Source organism: Miscanthus floridulus, chromosome 10, assembly GCF_019320115.1.
Source record: "Miscanthus floridulus cultivar M001 chromosome 10, ASM1932011v1, whole genome shotgun sequence".
In the NCBI taxonomy this organism is placed as follows: Eukaryota; Viridiplantae; Streptophyta; class Magnoliopsida; order Poales; family Poaceae; genus Miscanthus; species Miscanthus floridulus.
In genome coordinates this window covers 32232617-32238616 of record NC_089589.1, presented here as the reverse complement: position 1 = coordinate 32238616, position 6000 = coordinate 32232617, and positions in this window count along the sequence as shown.

The following is a 6000-nucleotide window of genomic DNA, read 5'->3' as shown; positions in this document are numbered from 1 at the left end:
AGGTTTAACGGTATGCACCTCGACCCTAATGTAGTCCGGTGGTATCTTATTATTGTGGTGTAAGCCACCGGGAGGATGTGCCACACCCGTTGCCACCTCCATCACAATGTTCTACCGGCCGCTAAGAAACACCAAGGTGCAACTAGTTGGTTCCCGTATGCGATCGATGGGGGTTGTGGCTGCAATGGAACCTTGGCTGCTAGGAATTTTAGAGGGCTGCCAACTAATGCCAGTTCTCCCAGCGGCGGCATTAATGTCTGTGGCTCCATAGACAGTCCTTGCTCCTCGAGCGCCTTCGCAACTAGAGCCTTCACTTGGAGCTCAAGATTAGCCTCTCGGTCTATGCCATGTTTCTTATACATGTGCCTGTCCTCTTCGAATCCGTGCTTCCAGGTCATCCTTTTCCCTAGCCCCCTGGTGTGGCATGTGTGCTCCTTGTTTCCCAAGCCAAGGCTAAGCTTGTCCCTCTCTCTAGAAGGATTGAATGAGCCCTTCTCCTTGTCTTCAGCATATTTCAGTATCCTTGATACTGCCTCTTGGGTCTCCGGCTTATCAAACTTAAGATTACCGTCGGATGATTCTGTACTCCTCGCATATATCCAATTCCTTGAGTGTACCTTCAAATTCTTCACATTGATATTCCCAGCAGCTACGGTCTCTTCGTCCATCTTCCTAAACTGCTCTTTCTTGGCATAGTAGCCACCGAGGCCTAAATGATGGTGGTGTTTGTTCCTCTTCGCCAGCTCGGTGTTACGGGCACTGAGCTCCAATGCCTCCGGTGAAATTTTCTGAGCCACGAGCTCCTCCCATTGACTAGGAGTTATGTTGCCGAACTCATTGAAGGGAGTTAAACCCTTTTGGATATACTTCTTGTTAAGCTCCGACCTCCAATGTGGAAATGACTCTCCCATGATCCTGAAAGAATTTTTTTTACCAGTTCGTGTTTACCCTCCGGAAATCTAAAATTGAGCTTCAACTTCCTATCACATAGTTCATCATTTTTCTTCTCTGGTACCTCTTTCTAGTTAGGGATTGTTGGGTTCAATTTATCTCTTACTAGGGCCCCGATCGCATTACGGAATCGTCCTCTGAATTCCTTCGGCTCAAGGATCTTCCCTGCTGGCCCGACCTCTGTTATCACATAGCATGCCTTATCTGGATATTAATTTGCTTTTCTATCCTCTTGTTTCCTCTTAGTATGAGGGAGAAAGACTAGTTACAAATTTTACCCAGAGATTAAAATGAAAAATCACAACTATTCATGATGATCAATGATGAACAAGTGTGATTTCTCTTTTTAATCTGTGGCTGAAACTTGTAACTAGTTTTTCTCCCTCATACTAACTCCAAATATGATGGTTTTTTTTCCTAAAATTTTCTAAAATCATGCTCTATCATTTTAGTTTGGTCATCTATCTTTGTCACTAATTTTGGATAATTTAAATTTTCAATTTCAAAAAATGACAACTTCAAACCTGATTTTCAACCATTAAATGATTTCAGCTGTAAAGGTGATGAATACCAAAGTTGTATAACTCATCAATATCTCCAACTTATATTTTGGTCATCTTTTTATTTGACCAAATTTGAACAGTTTAAATTTTGAATTTCAATAAATATCAACTTCAAATAAGATTTTGAAACCTTAAATGATTTCAAATAAGAAAGTCATGAACATAGAAGTTGTTGAACACATCACTATCTACAACTTTTATTTTGGTCATCTTTTCATTTGACCAAATTTGAACAGTTAAAATTTTAAATTTCAATAAATGGCAACTTCAAACAAGATTTTGAAACCTTAAATGATTTCAACTATAAATATATAGTCTCACACACATACATAAATATATAGTCTCACACACATGCATAAATGAAGTCTTACAAATACACACACTTACACAAACACTCCATGTTCAACAACTTGCTAGCCCGCTGTAACAACTTTTCCCTTGACACCTTTTCGTTCCCATGGCAATATGTCTTTGGGCAGGTTCTTTTCCACAATACTAATCTTCTTAGGAAAGTCTATGAATAGTGGAATCTCATCATAGTTATTGTAAGCTTCAACATCGTCCACGCCATCAACTCTGATAATGTGCTGCATCCCAGAGACAACCACATGCTTTGTCTTCTTCTTCGGAGGGAGGTTACTTTGTGGGTCAGGCATATAGAAAACTTGTGCGACACATGAAGCGAGCACCCAAGGGTCATCTTGGTAGCCTAGATTCTCAAGGTCCAGGACTCTCAATCCGATCTCGTTCAGATGATGTTGTTTGATCCAGCGGCATCAAAACAGGCCCACTGTTATATCCCTTCCATAGTCAAGTTCCCATATCTCTTCAATGATGCCAAAGTATTGGATTTTTTGCCCCCACTCCATCAAGAGCTTCTATTCGAACGCCACTATTTTGGTTCACATATTTACTATCCTTTGTGTGGGTATAGTACGTATACCCATTGATGTCATAAGCATTCCAAGATGTCACTTGTCTCGATGGCCCCTCCGCCAACCTACTGATGGTAATAGAGTCTATGGTTTCTTCAGACGGTATGTTTTGGTCCTTCAACCATGTAGTTAGTCGTAGCTTATGCTGTTTCATGACCCAATCATCTAAACGACCATTTCTCTCCGCCATAATGATAGCCAAGTGTTCATCAATGTACGGTTGCATCAGTTATGTACTCTACAAGACACTGTAATGCGCCTGACTCACCTCTTTGTAATCATGGTCGATGAACACTTTTCTACCACTGGTGCCCTTCCCAGCCAGCCTATAGTTATGACAAGAATCGGGTTTACCAATCCCTTTATGTACTTTTAGGTACTCTTGACAGCACTCGACGACTTCTTTAGTACTGTAACCCTCTATCATGGAGCCATCTAGATATGCTCAATTATGCACATATCGACTTAGAACTGACATGAACCGCTCGTAGGATCACATTTCATGCAAGTAGCAAGGGCCCAGCGCCTGTATCTGATGAACCATGTGAATCATGAGATGTGGCATTATATCAAAAAAAGCAGGAGGTAAACACATCTCTAGTTGGTTTTGTGTCTCCACCACAAATTCATGTAGGTCACTCAGCTCTTGCTTATCAATCGTCTTCTATGAGATCTTCAAAAAGAAGTAGCACATGCGGGTGATGGCCATTTTCAAGAACTCTGGCTTTATAGCCCTAATTGCAATAGGTAGAAACACTGTCAGCATCACATGACAATCGTGAGCCTTGCAATATGTTATTGACAAGTCCTTCATCGACACTAGCTTCTTCACATTCGCTAAAAACCCAGTCGGGACTTTGACCCCCCTCAGGAAAGTGCATATAGCTCTCTTCTCTCCTGGTGTTAGGTTGAAGCACGCCATGGGCAGAGTGTATTTTCCATTAGCCTCAAGTACCGGGTGAAGCTGTGGCATCACATTTAGCTGCACCATGTCTTTTCATGATTTTAGACCATCCTTTGACTTGCCTCTACCCATCAAGGTAGCAATGAGACTCTCAAAGACATTCTTCTGCATGTGCATAGCATCAATGGCATGGGGGACCTCCAAGTCTGGCCAATAAGGCAGATACTGAAAGAAGATCGATTGTTTCTTGAAAGGTATGCCTTCGACAGGAGGTGTGCTTCTATCTCTATTCGTCCCATCTGGATTCTTCTTTCCATAGACGACGCGTATGTTTTTCACCATTCTGTACACATGTTCTCTGTTATGACGTCTCTCCGGAGGGGGTTCAATCTCTGGGGTGTTGTCATAAAATCTAAAGAACAATTTGCTGCGGTACTTGTGACTTGTCTTTAAGAAGCGTCGGTTCCTTAGGTAAACTATCTTTTTGGATGCATCTAGGAACACCCATGTAGTACCATCCAAGCAAACCAAGCATCCCATCTTCCCTTTGATCTGTCCAGACAAAGCAAACAGCGCGGGGTAATCATTGGTAGTAACAAATATTATTGCTCTACATATGAAGTTCTCCTTTCTCCACATTGGCTCCCCGTGCCTCCATAGCCTCTCCATTTCTTGCATCAAAGGCTCAAGGAACACGTCTATATCAATGCCTGGTTGTTTAGGGCCAGAAATAAGAATAGTGAGGAGAAGGTACTTTCTCTTCTGACACAACCACGTTGGGATGTTGTACATGGTCAAGATCACTGGTCAAGTGCTATGGTCGCTCATCCTCTCATTGAAGGGATTCATTCCATCGGTCCTCAAGCCAAACCGTACATTCCTTGGGTCATCGCTGAATTCTTTGTGCTTCTTATCGAACCTTTGCCACTGACTACAATCAATCGGGTGTGCAATCTTATCATCATCCACCTTGTGCTCATCATCCTACCATATTATGAGTGTGGCTTCTTTAGGGTTTACGAAGATACGTCTCAAGCGGTCGGTCACTGGCAGGTACCACATTACCAAGGAAGGAATTCTTCTCTGCTTTGTATCGTTGCCTAATGGAGTGTCCTCTAGGGGCTAAGATTCTTGTACCACCTTTTTGCACCCTTCTTATTCCTCTTTTTCCCCGTGGAGGCTTCGTCCCCACCGTAAAGGTCATTGTTCTTGTACCGGCTGGCCCCACACCGAGGACATTTATCCAGTGACTTGAACGTTTCGCCATGAAAAAGTATAAAGTGGTTGGGGCATGCATGGATTTTTTTAACCCCCATTGTCAATGGACTTATGACCTTCTTTGCTTGGTATGTGTTGGTGGGAACTGAGTTTGGTTGTGGCAGCACCCATGACAGGAGACATAATAGATCATTGAAACTACAGTCTGACCAGCCGTACTTAGCCTTCAAGATGAGTAGCTCAAGCACAAAATATAGCAATGTCCAATGTGTCGGACAGCCCTTTTCAACATCATACATAGTCTCCTTCGATGCTTTTGTCACCCTTTCCAAATTTTCTAGACCTTTCAGGCTCTTTAGAAAAATCTCTGGTCCAAGGGCTCGAATCATGTCCTCCAAATCATCTTCATCCCCGACACATGCTCTACCATTATTATTGGCACCACCTTCGTCGTTACCATCCCAACCACTAGCATCACCACCTTGTTCATTGCCAAACTCGGGATCCATTCGTGCATCAAGCTCTACTAAATATTGGGACAGGGATTCTAGGGTTTCGTCGTCGTATTCCTCCTCATCCTCATCGTTAACAATAACCATTTCATCATGATGAATCCACACTGTGTAGTCCTCAACAAATCCTTGCATAATCAAATGTGATCTGATGATAGTCACATCTGTCCATGCCATACGGTTCTTGCAATCTTTATAGGGTCAAATAATTGTATCCTTATTCTCTGTCAACGTCGATGCATGCTTCTTTGTGGCTTCAATAAATTTATCCACCTCTTCACAGAAACCTGTCTTGAACCTTAACAAACCATACATCCAAGAGTTCCTGTACTCCATCTTTTACAACAACAACAAAACAAACATTAAAGGACTACTTATTCATATATATAAATGAATCAAATTAATAATTACTTGAGAATAATGGTATATACTTCAGATATATATGAATATAAATCAAATATAATTACATGAAGCATACAAACACACCATGGTAGAGTAAAATTAATTAATAGCCCATTTATCCATAAATAATTAAAATACATATTTGTTGATTACAATAAACAATTTCAAAGACAACAATTAGCAACAATTATATTTTACCCAATATCTTTCATGATAACCCTAGTCCAATTTCATCAAACATAAATTTACAAAAACAAAATTAATAAAAAAAATCAAACCCTAGATCTAGATCTACATGCACATGAAACATCCATAAAACTAACTAATTGTTCACTAAAATCAAGAAACATTGACCAAATAAGGGTATGATCTTGTTCCCTTACCTAATTTATCCTAATACATTCAAAACTTGGGTCTAATTTGCTTCATAAGTAGCTCAAGCATCATAGAAGAGAGACAAAAGCAAAACTCTAATTACTCACTAACCAACCATTAAAACTTCAAAAAAAATGTGG